Source organism: Rhinoderma darwinii, chromosome 5 (assembly GCF_050947455.1).
Source record: "Rhinoderma darwinii isolate aRhiDar2 chromosome 5, aRhiDar2.hap1, whole genome shotgun sequence".
Classification (NCBI taxonomy): domain Eukaryota; kingdom Metazoa; phylum Chordata; class Amphibia; order Anura; family Rhinodermatidae; genus Rhinoderma; species Rhinoderma darwinii.
The window spans coordinates 236,093,509-236,115,003 of NC_134691.1; the positions used below are offsets into that span (position 1 = coordinate 236,093,509).

A 21,495-nucleotide genomic window follows, 5' to 3' on the forward strand; every position below is an offset into this window, starting at 1 on the left:
AGGCTGCATATCTGAGAAGTAACTGTCGCTGGCTCTATTAATAATAAATACACCTCAAACAGTAGCAGATGGGTAAAACAGAAGCTCTTGTCTTAAACATATAAGGAGTCCCATAATCAGACCATACTGTCCTTCTTCTACTTAGGGAGAAGTGAATCTCCCAAAATAGCAAAACAAGCCCGGGAGAGAAAGACAAACCAGACCTTCCTGTTTAACTTAACAGATGGCTCCACAGCTTTGGAACAAATAGTAGGAAACACTTGCCCCTCTGTTGCAACACGTAATGTTCTGAAGTCTAAGTTGCATACAGTAGGAAACACGAGGGAAATGTAGGCTTAAGTGTAACTGGGTAAAAAGCAAGTAAAAAGTTTGGTTTCGCTAAGGACCTTGGTGGGGTTATTCTCAAGTGTCTTGAGTGCACATCTGGTGGCTAAACAGATAAGTGTCTTGAGCTACATCCCAAAACATCTTGTTCTAATATTTAAGACAATCTTTTCTTTAATTTTTCTATGCCATTTCTTTTCTACTTTCTACCTTTACACCAGCTGTTATTTGATAGATAGACATTATGCAGGTTCCAATGAAAATAATGGTGACATTTGGAACGGTCCATTCAGTAAAATGTTTGTAGCCTAGTTTTGTGAATGCTAGCAGTATCCTTGAAGCAAAATGTATACTTAAAGTAAAGGCTTAGTAAAGTGCCAGTAAATCTTTAAAATTAGTTCAAACACTGGCCGTCATTCTGCAGGGGACATATAGTAAAACATGTGGCTGGCTAATAGAGGCTTGTCTCAAGAAGGGATCCCCCTCTCTATGATGTACATGTGCCTTTATAGGGCACATGGACAGAGGTTGTTGTAATAACAACCCCTTTTTATAATTTACAATTATATATTTTCATAACCATATATACAGTTGCAAGAAAAATGATGTGAACCCTTTGGAACTATTAGATTTTGCACAGATTACTAATAAAATGTAGTTTGATTCTTATCCAAGTCACAATTATAGATAAAAACAATCTAACTAATCAAATAACACACAAACAGTTGAATTGTTTGTGTCTTTTATTGAGTACATTGAGAAAACATATACAGTGCAGGGCAAAAAAGTACGGATGTAGCCATCTTTAACTTGATTCTGATAACTTGCTGCAGCATAAGTAAGTCTTTGTGTTAATCACTTCTACAAGAGCTAATTGGCAAAAGGTGCTTCAATTAAGAAAGTCAGATTAGAAGTGTGGGTTTCATAGGTGCTTTGCCCATTAAATAAAGGCACATAAAGTCTGGTTACTGCAAATCTGTCTTCTCAAGAAAAAATTGTTATTGTGAACCATAACTCGCAGCAAACAACTTTTAGAAGACCTGAGATGTGTTATAAAGAAGCATTTAGATGGAAAAGGTTACAAAAGCATTGTTGAAGACCTGGGTGTATATTAATCCACAGTTCGACAAATAGACCACAAATGGAGAAAATTCCAGACTGTTGCTACTCTCCTTAGTTGTGGTTGTCCTGTTAAGATCACTCCAGGAGCACAACGGACAACCCTGAAGGTGGTGAGAAAGAACTCAAGGGTAACACCAAGACTCTATAAAGTGCAAAAGCCTCTGTTTACGTGTCCACTATTAGAAAAACATAACACGAAGGACACCAGAAAGGAAGCCACTGTAGTCTAAAAAAACAAAAACATTGCAGCCAGTTTCTCGAGACCACCTCAATGTTCCACAATGGCTCTGGGAAAATGTTCTATGAACAGATGAGACAAAAAAGGGAACTTTTTAGCACAAACGCAACAATGTTATGTTTGGAGGAAAAAGAATACTGCCCACCAAAACCTCATCCGATGAATGGTGGATGGGGCATCCTAGTTTTGGGCTGCTCTGCTGCCTCAGGGCCTGGACGCCTTGCGATCATTAAGGAAACAATGAATTCAAAGGTGTATCAAAACATTTTACAGGAGAATGTAAGAGCAGCAGTCCATGACCTCAAGATAAAGAGATGTTGGGTAATGCAACAAGACAATGACTCAAAGAACACAAGTAAATCAACTAAAGAATTGTTGATAAAGAATAAGATTTGTGTTCGGGACTGGCCATCTCAGAGTCCTGACCTAAATTATATTGAGATGTTGTGGCATGACCTGAAGAGGACTGTGCACACAAGGCATCCCAGAAATATTCATGAACTGAAACACATTAGCAAGGAGTAATAACTTTGTTCAAATCTTATTTGCAGCTAGCTCAGCAGAGTCAGCTAAAAAAAAGAACCTTTAATCATTTCAAATAAAAGATATAGATGCACATGACAGACAACAAATACAAAAACTTTAGAGTGTGTGCCATTGCGACACCCCCCTCATAACTGAACTGAAATTCTACCCTCTATGTTGTTAGTGAAGAAAAGTGTTTGAATAAAGTTCTTTAACTGCTGAGTTGCATAGTGCATAAAAGTCGCCAATGCACTACTGACTCACTAACTACAGAGTTCCAAACCTCCTCAAGCATTAGCTATATGGCGTGGCCAAGCAACTGCATGCAAGCCATCACCAAGCAAAATGCCAGGCATCGGGTTGAGTGGTTAAAAGCATGCCACCACTCGACTTTGGAGCAGTGGAAACGTGTTCTGTGAAGTGACGAATCACCCTTCTCTATCTGGCAGTCTAATGGACGAGTCTGAGTTTGGCAAGTGCCAAGGGAACGTTACTTGCCTGACTGCATTGTGCCAACTATAAAGTTTGGTGTAGGATGGATGGCCACTTATAATGTGGTGACAGAGCCTCTGTAAAGTCTACGCTTCAATTGCATCTCAGTTATTTCATTTGAAATCCAATGTGGTGGCATGCAGAGTCCATATCATGAAGATTGTGTCACTGTCCAAATAATTCTGGAGCTCCAAATCCAAATAGACATAGATTGGCTGCAGTCGTCACTAGGGGGAGTTTACTACGTACTGTTATAGGGATTGTCCAGGCCTGGGGGTGTTTTTTTATACTGATGGCCTTCAGGAAGCTATGCATGGTGAGTGCCAGAAGTCCAAGGCTCTGTATACTGTATAGCTGCCGTGCTGGGTTACTGCAGCTTGAATAGGAGCAGAGCTGCAGTACTGCAGCATGGCCACTATGCAGGGACTGGAACCATCTGCTTCTGGCACGACCACGGCAGAGCTTCAGGCGCCTGGAACAAATGATCGGTATCATATACTGATGACCTATCCTGAAAATGAGTTATCAGTATGAAAAACAGACCCGGGCCTGGACAACCCCTTTAACCCATCATCACGTAACTGTACGACATGATGGGGGGGGATGTATGGAGCAGGCTCACAGGCTGAGCCTGCTCCCTACGGTGCTTGCAGGTGTCAGCTGTATATTACAACTGATACCCTACTCTAGCTAAGTTATCTACGAACCCGGCCGCTTAACAACTTACCGTATTTTTTGGACTATAAGACCCACCCAGGTTTAAGACAACAGAAAATAGGAAAAAATTTAATATTTTACTTCTTTTACAAAGAAAAAACTATTGGTTAAAAAAAATAATTTGTTCAGTTTCACATTCTGAAAGCCATAAATTATATTTTTACATCATTTGAGCGGTGTGAGAGCTTATTTTTTGCGGGACAAGCTGTAGTTTTTATTAGCACCATTTTTTTGGGCACAAGCTGGGGACAACATATTTGCCACTGAAAGCGCATATTTTGGAAAAATTTATATTTTTAATTTGCACCATTTGCAGCGCAATCATTTATGGAAAAGACCTGTGGGGTGAAAATGCTCACTACAACTCTTAATAAATGCCTTGAGGGGTATAGTTTCCAAAATGGGGTCACTTCTCAGTAATTTCTTTTATTATTTCACATCCGAGCCTCTGCAATCAGCGTCATACACTTCTCTTCATTCATGTCCATTTGTACTCAGCACAGTGTGATCTTGCGAGATCACGCTGTGCTGTCACATACACCCACAATAACTTTACTGAAGTGTCTTGAGGGTGAATAGACATTGCCTCCAGCCAGGATGCGATGTCTATTCACACTCCCGACACTTCGGTAAAGTTTGTGTGGGACTTAATCACACAGCGTGATCTCGCGAGATCATGCTGTGAATGACAGCACAGCATGATGATCTCGCTGGATCACGCTGTGTGAGTAAGTCCCACACAAACTTTACCGAAGTGTCGGGAGTGTGAATAGACATCGCGTCCTGGCTGGGGGCAATGTCTATTCACTCTCAAGACACTTCAGTAAAGTTAATGTGGTTGTTTGTGACAGCACATCGTGATCTCGCAAGATCACACTGTGCTGAGTACAAATGGACATGAATGGAGAGAAGTGTATGACGCTGATTGGTCAGCGTCATACACTTCTCCTTACAACGCCCACTTGGTCAAAAGTTGAAAGAATGCCCAGTTGGGCATTAAGAAACTATTTAGAATAAATTTCAAATTGCTCATAACTTGCTCAAAAATTATCGTTTTTCAAAATAAAAACCACTGTTGTTATCTACATTACAGCGCCAATCAGATTATGTAGGAGATAGGGCACTTATAATGTGGTGACAGAGCCTCTTTAAACACATTTTGCAAAATCTGCAGGATTTAAATACATTTTTCAAGATAATACCTTCTTTTAAAGTAAATTCTTACTCATCCATGGTAGTTCTTACAATTGTCAACACAAAAGGAGGGTTAATAAAGACGATAAGGAGAAAGACCTAAAATATTATATTCCCATACACAATACAAAAACGTACCCTCCACCCTCCATTTTATAGGTGGTAAAATACTAGTTGTATGCAGTACTTTCAACCTAATTACAGTTATCAATATTATTAAATGTCTTGTCTCACCATAGACAACCCATTTCATATCGGAGCCACGGGTAAGCAAAAAATAAAAAAATTCTAACAAAAAACAAAAAGTCCAAAAATATTCATGTCTGAATGAACATTTTCTAAATAGAAGTGCCTATATAATAACAACAACAAATGATACCTAGCAAGTGACATTAACCCCTTCAGGACCCAGCCGATTTTTTCAAATCTGACATGTGTTACTTTATGTGGTAATAACGTTGGAATGCTTTTACCTATCCAAGCGATTCTGAGATTGTTTTCTCGTGACATGTTGTACTTTATGTTAGTGAAAAAATGTTGTCGATAATTTTGTTATTTATTTCTGAAAAACACCACAATTTAGAAAAAATTAGCAAAAATTTGCATTTTTCTAAATTTAAACGTATCTGCTTGTAAAACAGATAGTAATACCACACAAAATAGTTACTAGTTAACATTTCCCATATGTCTACTTTATGTTTGCATCATTTTTTGAACGTCCTTTTATTTTTCTAGGACGTTACAAGGCTTAGAACTTTAGCAGCAATTTCTCTTATTTTTAAGAAAATTTCAAAAAGCTATTTTTTCAGGGACCAGTTCAGTCTGAGGTGGCTTTGAGGGCCTTATATATTAGAAAATCCCCAGAAGTCGACCCATTTTGAAAACTGCACACCTCAAAGTATTCGAATCAGCATTCACAAAGTGTTTTAACCCTTTAGGCGTTTCACAGGAATTAAAGCAAAGTAGAGGTGAAATTTACAAATTTTATTTTTTTTGCAGAAATTAATTTCTAATCCATTTTTTTTTTTGTAACACAGAAGGTTTTACCAGAGAAATGCAACTCAATATTTATTGCCCAGATTCTGCAGTTTTTAGTAATATCCCACATGTGGCCCTAGTGTGATAATGGACTGAAGCACTGGCCTCAGAAGCAAAGGAGAACCTAGTGGATTTTGGGCCTCCTTTTTTTTAGAATATATTTTAGGCACCTTGTCAGGTTTGAAGAGGTGTTGTGGTGCCAAAACAGTGGAAACAACGCAAAGGTACCCCATTTTGGAAACTACACCCCTCAAGGAATTTATCTAGGTGTATAGTTAGCATTTTAACCCCACAGGTTTTTCGCTAAATTTATTAGAATTAGTCTGTAAAAATTAAAATCTACTTTTTTTCTGAAAAAACAGAAATTTTTAATATTTACGAGGAATAATGAAGAAAATCACCCCAACATTTGTAAAGCAATGTCTCCTGATTACAGCAATATCCCATATGTGGTAATAAACTGCTGATTGGACCCACAGCAGGGATCAGAAGGGAAGGAGTGGCATTTGGATTTTGGAGCACGGATTTTGCTGGATTGGTTTTCGGTGCCATGTCGCGTTTGCAACGCCATGGAGAGACCAAAACAGGGGAAACCCCCCAAAAGTGACCCCATTTTGGAAACGACCCCTCTCAAGGAATTTATCTAGGGGTATAGTTAGCATTTTGAGAACACAGGTTTTTTGCAGAATTTAGTGGAATTAGGCAGTGAAAATGAAAATCAACTTTTTTTCTGAAAAAGCATAGAAATGTTACATTTTTACAAGGAATAAAGGAAAAAAAGAACCACAACATTTGTAAAGCATTTTCTCCTGATTACGGCAATACCTCATATGTGGTAATAAACTGCTGATTGGACCCATGGCATCGCTCAGAAGGGAAGTAGCGCCATTTGGATTTTGGAGCACGGATTTTGCTGGATTGTTTTTCGGTGCCGCCTTTGCAACGCCCTGGAGGGACCAAAACAGTGGAAACCCCCCAAGTTACCCCATTTTGGAAACCCCCCTCAAGGAATTTTTCTAGGGGTACAGTGAGCATTTAGACTCCACGGGTCTTTTGCAGAATTTATTAGAATTAGGCGGAGAAAATTAATATCACAATTTTTTTCCACTAAAATGTTCAATTTTCTCATTTTCACAAGGGATAAAGGAGAAATAAACAACCAATTTTTGTAAAGCAATTTCTCCCGGGGACGGAAATACCCCACATGGGGTCATACATTTTTTTTTTCATTAGAAATTAATTAACCCTTTCAGGACTGATCCATTTTTTGCTTTCTTATTTTCGTTTTTCACTACCCGCCTTCCAAGAGCCATAACTTTTTTCTTTTTCCGTCAGTAGAGCGATGTGAGAGCTTATTTCTTGCAGGAGGAATTGTAGTTTCTATTGATACCATTTAAAGTGCCATAAAAAGTACTGGGAAACAGAAAAAAAATAGGAAAATATAGGAATATAGGAAAAAAAATCTGATTCCATTTTTTGGGGTTTTCGTTTTTACAGCTTTCGCCGTGCGGTAAAAACGAAAACTACAGCGATTTTGGCGGTTTAAATTATTTAAGTTTTTTTTACAGTGTTCACCGTGCTAGTTAAATAATGGTATATTGTAATAGTTTGGCATTTTACGGACGTAGCGATATCAATTCTGTTTATTTTCTTACATTACTTTTGAATAAAAATCGGAAAAGGTTTTTTTTTTAACTTTTTTTTCTTTCTCACTACTAATAACTTTAATTCTTCTACACATTTTATTAGTCCCCTTAGGGGACTTGTACCAGCGATCATTGGATCGCGGGTACAATATGCTGCAATACTAATGTATTGCAGTATATTGTTATTCTTACAGGCTTCTGTAACCGCACGATCGCTGTTGCTGTCCGTTAGTCCTGGGTGTCAGCTGTAATACACAGCCGACGTCCGCAGCGTATGGAGCGGGCTCAGCACGTGAGCCCGCTCCATACATCACCCCCGCACCATGACGTGCTATTAAGTCATAGTGCTCAAAGGGGTTAATGCACAGCGGATGGTGTGAATATTGCAATTTTCCACTGATGTGCCATTTTAGTGCATAATATGTTGTGCCCAGTTTGTGCCACTGAAGACAAATACCTCATAAAACGTTAAGCGCGTTCTCCCGGGTATGGCGATGCCATATATGTGGGCGCAAACTGCTGCTTGGGCACGCTGCAAGGCTCAGAAGGGAGGGAGCGCCATTTTGTTTTTGGAGCGCAGATTTTGCTTGGTAGTTTTTCTGTTTTGGGTTTCGCTGGTATTTCAGTTTATAATGTGGGGGCATATGTAATCTGTGCGGAGTACATCAGGGCATAATAAGAGGGTATAATAATGCTGTAAATAAATAATAATTCATAGATATGGGGCCAGTGTCGCACTGATAAATGGTGTCTGATGTTACCCGCTTTTAGAAAACACTGCACATTTTGCATCGCCATATTCTGAGAGCCAGAACTTCTTTATTTTTTCACCACCGGAGCTGCGTGAGGGCTTATTTGTTGTGGGACAATCTGTACTTTTCATTGGTACCATTTTGGGGTACATGCGATTTTTTTGATCACTTTTTATTAAAGTTTTTTGCAAGCCGGGTGACCAAAAACAAGCAATTCTGACAATGTTTTTTAGTTTATTTTTTGCGGCGTTCACCGTGCACTATAAATGACCATTATACTTTATTCTGCGGGTTGGTACGATTACGGCGATACCATATGTATATAGGTTTTTTTTATGCTTTGCAGCGTTTGCGCAATAAAATCTCTTTTTTATAAAATAATTTATTTTCTGTGTCACCATATTCTGAGAGCCGTAACTTTTTTCTTTTTCAGTCAAAAAAGCGGTGTAAGGGCTTGTTTTTTGCGGGACGGGTTGTAGTTTTTATCGGTATTATTTTCCGGTACATGCGACTTTTTGATCACTTTTTATTCTCTATTTTGGGAGGGATGGTGACCAAAAAATAGCGATTCTGGTTCCGTTTTCTTATTGATTTTTTTTTGGGGTGTTCATCGTGCGGGAAAAATAACATTATAGTTTTATAGTTGGGGTCGTTACGAACGCGGTGATACCAGATATGTGTACTTTTTTTAACGTGTTCATTTTTTTCCTATAATGAAAGTCTTATTATAGGAAAAAAATGAAGTGTTTGTTTATGTCACTTATAACTTTTATTTTTACACTTTTTTAAAACATTATTATCTTTTTTTTACTTTTTTCACTTGTCCCACTAGGGGACACTTAGTCTTGCAGCTTTGATCGCTGCTGGAGTACATTACACTACACACGTAGTGTAATGCACTCCAACTGTCATTGTGACGTGACTGTCACACTGACAGGAAGCCTCGGAGGACCGGCCAGAGGCTGCTCCTCCGAGGCTTCCGTACATGGCAACCCGGAGGTCATTGTCTGACCTCTGATTGCCACGACAAGCATTGGTAGCCCCCACGATCATTTCGTGGGGGCTGCTGATGTGCTTCAAACCCCTTAAATGCGGCGACGGCAATCCGTCGCCGCATTTATGGGGTTAATTGCCGAAATCAGCGGCGATGGTCCGCTGACAGGCAAGCCTGGAGTGTCAGCTGTCAGGGACAGCTGACCTCCCGGTTCCCGGACACTGTCCGTCAGGACAGTGTGCGCCGGGAACTACTCCGCAATAGTACGTCTGGATGCGGGAACTAACCCCTCTGCAGGACGTACTATTGCGGAGCAGCGCGGCAAGAGGTTAACCCCTTAATAACGCAGCCTAGTTTTGGCCTTAAGGCTCCGAGACCATTTTTCACATTTTGACGTGTCACTTTATATGCCAATAACTCTGGGTGCTTATAACTATCCAAGCGATTCTGAGACTGTTTTCCCGTGACACATTGGACTTAGTTACTAGTTCACATTTCACATAGGTCTACTATATGTTGGCATAATTTTTTGAACATTCCTTTATTTTTCTAGGACACTACAAGGCTTAGAACATAAGCAGCAATTTCTCAAATTTTGATGTAAATTTCAAAAGCCTTTTTTTTTAGGTACTAATTTAGTTCTGAAGTGTCTTTGAGTGACCTACATATTAGAAATCCCCATAATACACCCCATTTTAAAAACTAGACCGCTCAAAGTATTCAAAACAGCATTTAGAAAGTTTCTTAACCCTTTAGGCATTTCACAGGAATTTAAAGCAAAGTAGAGGTGAAATGTACAAATTTCATCTTTTTTTTCCTGTAAAACAGAAGGTTTTAAACAGAGAAACGTAACTCAATATTTATTTCCCAGATTCTTCAATTTTTAGAAATATCCCACATGTGGCCCAAGTGTGGTTATAGACTGAAGCACCGGCCTCAGAAGCAAAGGAGCACCTAGAGGATTTTGAGGCCTCGTTTTTATTAGAATATATTTTAGGCACCATGTCAGGTTTTAAAAGATTTTGTGGTGCCAAAACTGTGGAAATCCCCCAAAAGTGACCCATTTGGAAAACTACACCCCTCAAGGAATTTATCGAGGGGTATAGTGAACATTTAGACCCCACAGGGGTTTTGCTGCATTTTGTGGAATTAGGCTGTGAAATTGAAAATCACATATTTTTCCGATAAAAGGTACACATTGTTAATTTTTACAACGAATACAGGAGAAAAAAGACCCCAATATTTTAAAAGCAATTTCTCCCAATTATGGCAATACCCCATATATGGTCATAAACTGCTGGTTGGACAAATGGCAGGGCTCAGAAAAGCAGGAGCGCTATTTGGCATGTAGATTTTGCTGGATTGGTTTTTTATTTGTCCATCAAGAAAGCCGTGTGAGGACTTGTTTTTTTTCGTAACGAACGATAGTTTTGATCAGTACCATTTTTGGGTACATGCGACTTTTTGGTCTCTTTTTATTCTATTTTTTGGTAGGTGAAGTGACCAAAAAATTGTGATTCTAGTATGGTTTATTATTATTTTCTTTTACAGCGTTCACCGCGCGGGATAAATAACTAAATACTTTTGTAGTTCAGGCCATTACGGATGCGGCAATACCAATAATATATGGTTTATTTATTTTCATTTTTAATAATAAAGACTGATAAGGGAAAAAGGGGGATTTTGACTTTTATTTTTGTACAACTTTTTTTATCCAACTAGGGAACTTGAACCTGATCGCTATTGTAATACACTGCACTACATGTGTAGTGCAGTGTATTAGAGCTGTCAGCTACTCACTGACAGCAAGCATAGCGGGTACAGACTTTTCAGGACCCACTAGGCTTCCGTAGGTGGCATAGCAGGATGCCATTATTAGGCTTCCAGTTGCCATAGCAAACATCGGCGCCCGCGATCATGTCGCGGGACGTTGATGGTGTTTTAACCCCTAAGAAGCCGTGATCACTATTGAACACGGCTTCTAAGGGGTTAATCAGCGGGGAGATCGGTCCCTGCTGAAGGAGCTAAGGCAACTGCTGTTTGAGACTACAGTTGTCGCAGCTCCTGTATGCGCTGGGAGCGGGGCCGGAATGGCCGTTCCTCCCGTCAAGGTACTATTAGGTCATGGAGCGTGAACGATGTGCTCATCATGACCTAATAGTACGTCCAGGAGCGACATTGCTCTGATTGGTTCATGAATTTTCACTGAACAATCAGAGCAATCGCCGACCCGGGACTGCTCTCATTGGTCCCGGGCCGGTTAGCTGTGCTCCTCAGCCCCCGTTCTCCCACCGCCTCATTTAAATACGACATTGTAAAGGATCTGCCAGGCACAACTTCTGTGTATATGCCCATAGGTAATCAGTCTGCACCTGAGTCCATGTCTCTGAGACTGACTCTATCTTCCACCACTCAGGATGGCAGGCTTAGGAGTGGGAGAGCCTATCGCAGCCTGGCCAGACGGAGCTAGCTCCCGCCCTCTCTATTTATACCTGCCTTTCCTGTTCCTCCTTTGCTTGTGATTCTTCTCGTGAGGTTTCCTGGCCCTGCTACAACTCCTAACTATTTGATCCTGCTCCATACTGACCCTGGCTTACTGACTACTCTCCTGCTCTGCGTTTGGTACCTCGTTCACCCCTGGTTTGACTCGGCTCGTTCACCACTCTTGTTGCTCACGGTGTTGCCGTGGGCAACTGCCCCATTTCCCTTAGCTTTGTTTACCCTTGTCTGTTTGTCTCGTGCACTTACTGAGCGTAGGGACCGTCGCCCAGTTGTACCCCGTCGCCTAGGGCGGGTCGTTGCAAGTAGGCAGGGACAGAGTGGCGGGTTGATTAGGGCTCACTTGTCCGTTTCCCTATCCCCATCATTACATAATCACAAGCCCATATACCTAGTCTACCCTGGTCCCTGACACTACTATGGACCCCCTTGAGACCCTGGCTCAGCAAATGCAGGGTCTATCCCTACAGGTCCAGGCCCTGGCTCAGAGGGTCAACCAGCCTGACGCTACCATGGTAGTGCCCCTCACCTCACCTCTTGAACCCCACCTCAAGTTGCCTGACCGGTTCTCAGGGGACCGGAGGACTTTTCTCTCCTTTCGGAAGAGTTGTAGGCTCTACTTTCGCTTAAAGCCTCACTCCTCAGGTTCTGAGAGCCAGCGGGTGGGTATAATTATGTCCCGGCTCCAGAAAGGGCCCCAAGAGTGGGCCTTCTCCTTGGCTCCTGACGCCCCTGAACTTTCCTCCGTTGATCTTTTCTTTTCTGCTCTCGGACTCATTTATGACGAGACTGACAGGACTGCCTTTGCCGAGAGTCAGCTGGTGACCTTACGTCAGGGTAAGAGACCTTTGGAGGAGTATTGTTCTGACTTTAGGAAGTGGTGCGTAGCTTCTCGGTGGAATGACCCTGCCTTAAGGTGCCAGTTTAGGTTGGGTCTGTCGAACGCCCTGAAAGACCTGCTAGTTAGCTATCCCTCTTCTGATTCCCTAGACCAGGTTATGGCTTTAGCGGTACGACTTGACCGACGTCTCAGGGAACGACAACTTGAACGTTTTTGTGTTTTCCCCTCTGACTCCCCCATGATGCCTCCCGAGGTCCCGTTGCTTCGCTCTTCCACGGAAGACTCGGAGGTACCTATGCAACTCGGGGCCTCCGTGTCCCCCCGACAACGTAGAGAGTTCCGCAGGAAGAATGGTCTCTGCTTCTATTGTGGGGAGGACAAGCATCAAGTGAACACCTGTCCTAGGCGTAAGAATAAGCAGCCGGAAAACTTCCGCGCCTAAGTGACCATAGGGGAGGTCACTTGGGCACACAGGTATTTCCCGTAAATATGAAACCTAATAAAATCTTGCTTCCCTTTCAGGTCTCTTTTGGTGGTAGGTCTGCTACCGGCAGTGCCTTCGTGGATTCAGGGTCTTCTGTTAATATCATGTCTGTGGAATTTGCTATGTCTCTAGCTATGCCTTTGATTGATTTGCCTAAACCTGTCCCGGTAGTGGGTATCGACTCCACTCCTCTTGCTAATGGTTATTTTACACAGCATACCCCTGTTTTTGAACTCCTTGTTGGCTCCATGCATTGGAGCAGTGCTCTGTACTGTTGATGCAGGGATTATCGTCTGATTTGGTTTTAGGCCTTCCCTGGTTGCAGTTGCATAATCCCACGTTTGACTGGAATACTGGGGAGCTTACCAAATGGGATAATGAATGCTTAACGTCATGTTTTTCTGTTAATTCTATTTCTCCCCCTGAGGAGGTGAACACGCTACCTGAGTTTGTTCAGGACTTCGCTGATGTTTTCTCTGAGGAGGCCTCCGAAGTGTTACCTCCTCATAGAGAATACGATTGCGCTATCGAATTGGTACCAGGAGCTAAGCTCCCTAAGGGTAGGATATTTAATCTTTCTTGTCCCGAACGTGAAGCCATGAGAGAGTATATCCAGGAATGCCTGGCCAAGGGTTACATTCGCCCCTCTACTTCTCCGGTAGGTGCTGGCTTCTTCTTCGTAGGGAAGAAGGATGGTGGTCTTAGGCCATGCATTGACTACCGTAACTTGAATAAGGTCACTGTAAGGAACCAGTATCCCCTTCCTTTGATTCCTGATCTCTTTAATCAGGTTCAGGGGGCCCAATGGTTCTCTAAGTTTGATCTACGGGGGGCGTATAACCTTATCCGCATCAAAGAGGGGGATGAGTGGAAGACTGCGTTCAACACGCCCGAAGGTCATTTCGAATACCTCGTCATGCCCTTTGGGTTGTGTAATGCTCCCGCGGTCTTCCATAATTTCATAAATGAGATTTTAAGAGATTACCTGGGGGTATTTCTTGTAGTGTACCTTGATGACATACTGGTGTTTTCCAAGGACCTGTCCTCCCACATTGAGCATGTCAGGAAGGTGCTCCAGGTCCTTCGGGAAAACAAACTGTTTGCGAAAACCGAAAAATGTGTGTTTGGGGTCCAGGAGATACCATTTTTGGGTCAAATCCTCACTCCTCATGAATTCCGCATGGACCCCGCCAAGATCCAGGCTGTGGCAGAATGGGTCCAACCTGCCTCCCTGAAGGCGTTACAGTGTTTCTTGGGGTTCGCTAATTATTACAGGAAATTTATTGCTAACTTCTCGGTCATCGCTAAGCCTCTTACGGACCTCACTCGCAAAGGTGCTGATCTCCTCCACTGGCCTCCTGAGGCTGTCCATGCTTTTGAGGTCCTTAAGAAGTGCTTTATCTCGGCCCCGGTGCTGGTTCAGCCCAACCAAATGGAGCCATTTATTGTGGAGGTTGACGCATCCGAGGTGGGAGTGGGGGCAGTCTTGTCCCAGGGTACCAGGTCCCTCACCCATCTCCGTCCCTGTGCCTACTTCTCCAGGAAGTTTTCGACCACTGAGAGTAACTATGATATTGGCAACCGCGAACTCTTAGCCATTAAATGGGCATTTGAAGAGTGGCGCCACTTCCTGGAGGGGGCTAGGCACCAGGTAACGGTCCTTACCGACCACAAGAATCTGGTTTTCCTAGAATCTGCCCAGAGGCTAAACCCGAGACAAGCTCGATGGGCGCTATTTTTTACCAGATTCAACTTTTTAGTTACCTATAGGGCTGGGTCTAAAAATATTAAGGCCGATGCACTGTCGCGTAGCTTCATGGCCAGCCCTCCTTCGGAGGAAGATCCTGCTTGTATTTTGCCTCCTGGTATAATCATTTCTTCTATTGATTCGGATTTAGTCTCTGAAATTGCGGCTGATCAAGGTTCAGCTCCCGGGAACCTTCCTGAGGACAAGCTGTTTGTTCCCCTGCAATTCCGGCTAAGGGTACTTAGGGGAAATCATGACTCGGCACTATCTGGTCATCCAGGCGTCCTGGGTACCAAACACCTCATTGCCAGAAACTATTGGTGGCCTGGGTTACCTAAAGATGTTAAGGCCTACGTCGCCGCTTGTGAGGTTTGTGCTAGGTCCAAGACTCCCAGGTCCCGACCAGCGGGCTTACTACGTTCTTTGCCCATTCCCCAGAGACCTTGGACCCATATCTCCATGGATTTTATCACCGATTTGCCTCCATCTCAAGGCAAGTCGGTGGTGTGGGTTGTGTAGACCGCTTCAGTAAGATGTGCCACTTTGTGCCCCTCAAGAAACTACCCAATGCTAAGACGTTAGCTACCTTGTTTGTCAAACACATCCTGCGTCTCCATGGGGTCCCTGTCAATATTGTTTCGGACAGAGGGGTACAATTTGTTTCATTGTTTTGGAGAGCCTTCTGTAAAATGTTGGAGATATATCTGTCCTTCTCCTCTGCCTTCCATCCTGAAACTAATGGCCAAACCGAGAGGACTAATCAACTTCTAGAACAATATTTAAGGTGTTTTATCTCTGACTGTCAATATGATTGGGTCTCATTCATTCCCCTTGCCGAATTTTCCCTTAATGACCGGGTCAGTAACTCGTCAGGGGTCTCCCCCTTTTTCTGTAATTTTGGGTTTAATCCACGGTTCTCCTCCGTTTCACCTGGTAGTTCCAACAATCCCGAGGTAGAGGTCGTTCATCGGGAACTGTGCACAGTCTGGGCCCAGGTTCAGAAGAACCTAGAGGCGTCCCAGAGCGTACAAAAAACTCAGGCTGATAGAAGACGTTCTGCTAACCCCTTGTTTATGGTCGGGGATCTGGTGTGGTTATCGTCTAGGAAATTGCGCCTTAAGGTCCCGTCCAAGAAGTTTGCTCCCCGGTTTATTGGGCCGTATAAGGTCATTGAAGTCCTCAATCCTGTCTCCTTCCGACTGGAGTTGCCCCCATCTTTTCGAGTACACGACGTGTTTCATGCCTCCCTCCTTAAACGCTGCTCCCCGTCCTTGGCTCCCTCGAGGAAACCTCCTGTTCTCGTTCTCACCCCTGAGGGGGTGGAATTCGAGGTTGCCAAGATTGTGGACAGCAAGATGGTCCAAGGCTCAATCCAGTACCTGGTCCATTGGAGAGGATACGGGCCTGAGGAGAGGACTTGGGTACCCGCCCGGGATGTTCACGCTGGGGTATTGGTCAGGAAGTTCCACCTTCGTTTCCCCAATAAACCAGGTCCACTTAGAAAGGGTCCGGTGGCCCCTCATAAAAGGGGGGGTACTGTAAAGGATCTGCCAGGCACAACTTCTGTGTATGCGCCCATAGGTAATCAGTCTGCACCTGAGTCTATGTCTCTGAGACTGACTCCATCTTCCACCACTCAGGATGGCAGGCTTAGGAGTGGGAGAGCCTATCGCAGCCTGGCCAGACGGAGCTAGCTCCCGCCCTCTCTATTTATACCTGCCTTTCCTGCTCCTCCTTTGCTTGTGATTCTTCTCGTGTGGTTTCCTGGCCCTGCTACAACTCCTAACTATTTGATCCTGCTCCATACTGACCCTGGCTTACTGACTACTCTCCTGCTCTGCGTTTGGTACCTCGTTCACCCCTGGTTTGACTCGGCTCGTTCACCACTCTTGTTGCTCACGGTGTTGCCGTGGGCAACTGCCCCATTTCCCTTAGCTTTGTTTACCCTTGTCTGTTTGTCTCGTGCACTTACTGAGCGTTGGGACCGTCGCCCAGTTGTACCCCGTCGCCTAGAGCGGGTCGTTGCAAGTAGGCAGGGACAGAGAGGCGGGTAGATTAGGGCTCACTTGTCCGTTTCCCCACCCCCATCATTACAGACATTGCTCTGATTGGCCTGTGAAAATTCACAGACCAATCAGAGCGAACGCCGACCCGAGACTGCTCTCATTGGTCCCGGGCCGGCTATCGATGCTGGTCAGCTGTCTGTGACAGCTTTCATCACAGCTCTGTCATCGTGCAGTAAGACACAGTGATGGTTTAATGCCATGACGAATATATTCGTCATGGAGCGTTAAGGAATTAATGATAGATGCTAAACATCTTAGAGCACTATACTGCAATCCTCCACATTCTGGTCAGTTTTTTTTCCAAAATTAGAAGTGGATCCAAAACACAGAAGAGGTACAAATCTTTCCATTATGCTTTCTCTCTTTGTATGTTCTTGTAATGAACGGGGTAGGGAGACAAACAGGTGAGCCCTAATCTACCCACCACTCAGTCCCTGCCTACTTGCAACGGCCCGTCCATGCGACGGCGTACAACTGGGTGACGGTCCCTACTCTCACTATGTGCACGACAGACAGACAGACAATGTACAAAGAAGCTAAGGGAAAAGGGGCAGATGCCCACGGCAACACCGTGAGCAACAAGAGTAGTGAACGAGCCGAGTCAAACCAGGAGTGTACGAGGTACCAAACGCAGAGCAAGAGAGTAGTCAGTAAAGCCAGGGTCAATATGAAGCAAATAGTACAAGCAGCAGCAGCAGAGCAAGGAAACAAGCAGAATAACAGGCAAAGGAGAAGCAGGAAATGAAGGTATAAATAGACAGAGGGCGGGAGCTAGCTCCGTCTGGCTAGGCTGTGATAGGCTCTCCCACTCCTCAGCCTCCCAGCCTGAGTGGTAGACGAAGAAGTCACACTATGGCTGGGTTCACACGACCTATTTTCAGACGTAAACGAGGCGTATTATGCCTCGTTTTACGTCTGAAAATAGGGCTACAATACGTCAGGAAACATCTGCCCATTCATTTGAATGGGTTTGCCAACGTACTGTGCAGACGACCTGTCATTTACGCGTCGTCGTTTGACAGCTGTCAAACGACGACGCGTAAAATGACTCCCTCGGCAAAGAAGTGCAGGACACTTCTTTGCAACGTAATTTGAGCCGTTCTTCATTGAAGTCAATGAAGAGCAGCTCAAGATTTACGAGCGTAAAAGACGCCTCGCATAATGCGAGGAGGAGCTTTTACGTCTGAAACGACGCAGCTGTTTTCTCCTGAAAACAGTCTGTCTTTTCAGACGTAAAAGACACTTCTTGTGTGCACATACCCTATCAGACTTAGGAGCAGGTGCAGACTGACTAACCACGGGAGTCGACACAGAAGCTGTGTCTGGCAGATCCTTTACAGTTCCATTCCCGGCTTTGGCTCACAAATAATGAAGCAAAATACTGACCATAATACTGCCATCTGAAAGAGACCCTTAATGAAAGCATAAGTGCTTGCCGATACGTTACGGAATTTCGGAGTATTTTCCGTCCGGAATTGCGGATGGAAAATACGCAGCGGAATACAGTAGCAGCGAAGTGGGTGTGATTCAACAAATGTCAAACATACGCTACACAAAAAATGAAGTCCAGAAATTCACCTGCGGTGCGTAATTTTAGTTCCGCAGCATGTCAACTACTGTTGCGGAAAGTGTACTGATTTCCTGTGTTTTTCTGATGTGCTGCGTAATTTGATGCAGAAACGCTGCAGAATTTCTTACAGGGGTGGAGATGACATGACAGAAAGAAGAAATATCACCATCACACAACACTTGAAAAAAAATGCACAAAAAAAACGCAGCAGAAATCTGCACTATTTTCCACAGTAAAAAACGCAAGAAATGGTGAGGATTTTCCACAGCAGATGGTCTGCTAGATGATGCGTAAATGCTACAGAAATTTTCTGTAGGAAATCCGTTATGTGTGGACAAGCCCAAAAACAGCTCATGCTACATTTGCACATCACAACGTGCAAAACACAAGAAGGGAGATAAAAAGGATTATAACTAGACAACCTGGTCTGATATACTAAATGTAATTTTATTTCAGGACATAAAGAATTAAATATAGCTACAAATAAAACACTGAGGAAAAAAAAATGAAAGAAGAGTAGAAATAGACATATATAAAAGAATAGATCTGGGATGCAGGGACATCATATAAACAGAACAAGCTAAACACTTATGTTGCATGACATTTGTAACATTTTAAATTGTGGTAATTTTGGTTTAAATTTGTCTCTTACATTTCAAGACAGCCTGCTGGTGACGAGCAGATACATCTTTCTTAGGACATTGAACTGTCTAAAACTGAGGCCGGTTCATAACTGTGCCCACTTGGCAATATAAAGACCAAAAATGGCACAAGTATTAAAAGCATAAGGTGCAACCAAAATAAACTACTGTACCCGTAAAGTAAATGCCCGTAAAAATGGTGCATGACATTGATGCATGATACAGAAAAGTGGTATAATGTTTTTTAAAAATTTAAAAAATATATATTTTCTCAATTTTACTGGGGTTGCTTTTTATGTACAGCAAGCCTAAATCAAACAAAAGTACAGAAAATGCTCAATTCATTAATATAAAATAGATTTAATTATGTTATTTCCCTCCTGATGGTTCCAACACATTTTCCCCATACAGTTGGCAGTATACGTCTGGAAGCAAAAAATAAAAAAGTATTTGGATGTATACTGTACAGTGTTCATAGATGGCAGACACGTGGCAACAATTTGTTTCTATCTGTGTAGTTTTTTGACTGTATAGAAAAACGTTTTTAAATAATCTAAATGGTAAGGCTACGTTCACATCTGCATCAGAGGCTCCATCACAGATTCCCTAACATTTTGAAGGGGAAAATAGCACTGTATAACTTTCTACGGAGAGGGGCTGTATGGCACTATCTACAGGGGGGGGGGGCTGTTTGGCGCCATCTACAGAGGGGGTTGTATGGCGTTATCTACAGGGGGCATATGGCGCTATCTACAGGGGGGCCGTATGGCGCTATTTACAGGGGGCTGTATGGCGCTATCTACAGGGGGGCCGTATGGCACTATCTACAGGATAGGGCTGTATGGCGCTATCTACAGGGGGGCTGTATGGCACTACCTGGGAACGGGGCTGTGTGGCACTACCTGGGAGGGGGCTGTTTGGCACTACCTGGGAGGGGGGCTGTGTGGCACTACCTGGGAGGGGGGCTCTGTGGCACTATCTACAGGGGGCACTACATTTATGGGTGTACGAACTGGGGCCTAACTTCTATATGGGGGCATAAACAGGACCTAACTTCTCTATGGGGCAGAAAGTCACGCTTTTTGCCATTTTACTTTCGCCATGAGTTCCCCCGCAAAAGGACCCACGAAGTCTGTGTCGCCCAAGGGCCCACATAAACCTGGAGCCTGCCCTGACTGTAGTTAATGCATTTTTTTGGTAGGCAGCCTAATTTTTTTTAAATAGTTTTGTTTTTTCCTCCCCATTTTCCAAAAGCCATGACCTTTTTATATTTCTGTCGATATAGCCATATGAAGGCTTGTTTTTTGTGGGACGCGTTGTAGTTTTTCACTGCAGCATTGAGGGTATGTTCACACGCAGTGGTTTCAGACGTAATTCGGGCGTTTTACGCCTCGAATTACGCCTGAAAAACCGCCCCTAATACGCCTACAAACATCTGTCCATTACTTTCAATGGGAATTACGATGTTCTGATCCCACGAGCCTTTATTTTACGCGTCACTGTCAAAATACGGCGCGTAAAATGACGGCTCATGAAAAGAAGTGCAGGACACTTCTTGGGACATTTTTGGAGGCGTTTTTCATTGACTCCATTGAAAAACAGCTCCAAAATCGACCATACAAAAAGCAGCGAAAAACGTCTGAAAATCAGGAGCCGTTTTCGCCTGAAAACAGCTCCGCATTTTCAGACGTTTTTGCTCACTGCGTGTGAACATACCCTTAGGGTATGTTCACATGTTTAACCAAAAACGTCTGAAAATACGGAGCTGTTTTGAAGGGAAAACAGCTCCTGATTTTCAGAAGTTTTTTAAGCCACTCGCGATTTTCGCAGCGTTTTTCACATCGTGTTTTTACGGCTGTTTTTGGAGCTGTTTTCTATACAGTCAATGTAAAACGGCTTAAAAAATGTCCCAAGAAGTGACCTGCACTTCTTTTTCACAACCGTTTTTTTACGGGGACGTTTTTCAAAACGGCTGCGTAAAAAAACGGCCCATCGGAACAGAACGTCGTTTTTCCCATTGAAATCAATGGGCCTTTTTTTTGTAGGCATTCGGTTTCCGATTTTTCGGCTGTTTTTCGGCCGTTTACGGCCCCAAAACCGGCCGAAAATAGGCCATGTGAACATACCCTAATTGTACCATTTTATGTACTGGGAAACTGGAAAAAAATTCTGTGTGGGTTGGAGAAGGAAAAAACTGTGATTTCCCCATAGTTTTTGGGGATTTCATTTTTATGGCGTTCACCGTGCAGTAAAAATTACATGTTAACTTTATTCTATGGGTCAATACAATTGCAGTATACAAAATTTATACAGGTTTTTTTGTTTTACTACTTTTACAAGGATAAAAATTGTTAAAAATAATTTATTTTGTGAGCCATAACTTTTTTATTTTTCTGTCTATTGAGTGGTATGATGGGTTATTTTTTTCGGTGCGAGCTGTAGTTTATATTGGTACCAGTTTGGGGTACGTGAGACTTTTTGCACACTTTTTACTCAGTTTTTTGTGGAAGATTTTTTTTACAGGGTTTACTGTAAATGGTTAAATAATGTTATATTGTAATAGTTCGGAATTTGACACATGCGGCTATGCCAATTATGTTAATAT

The 21,495-nt window shown here is 43.1% G+C and overlaps 1 protein-coding gene across 4 annotated transcripts in view; it reads right to left on the reverse strand.

Moving 5' to 3' along the window:
* Nucleotides 1–21,495, reverse strand: part of IKZF1 (IKAROS family zinc finger 1) — a 232,159-nt gene that overhangs the window by 190,741 nt on the left and 19,923 nt on the right. The gene's annotated exons all lie outside the window — the stretch shown is intronic.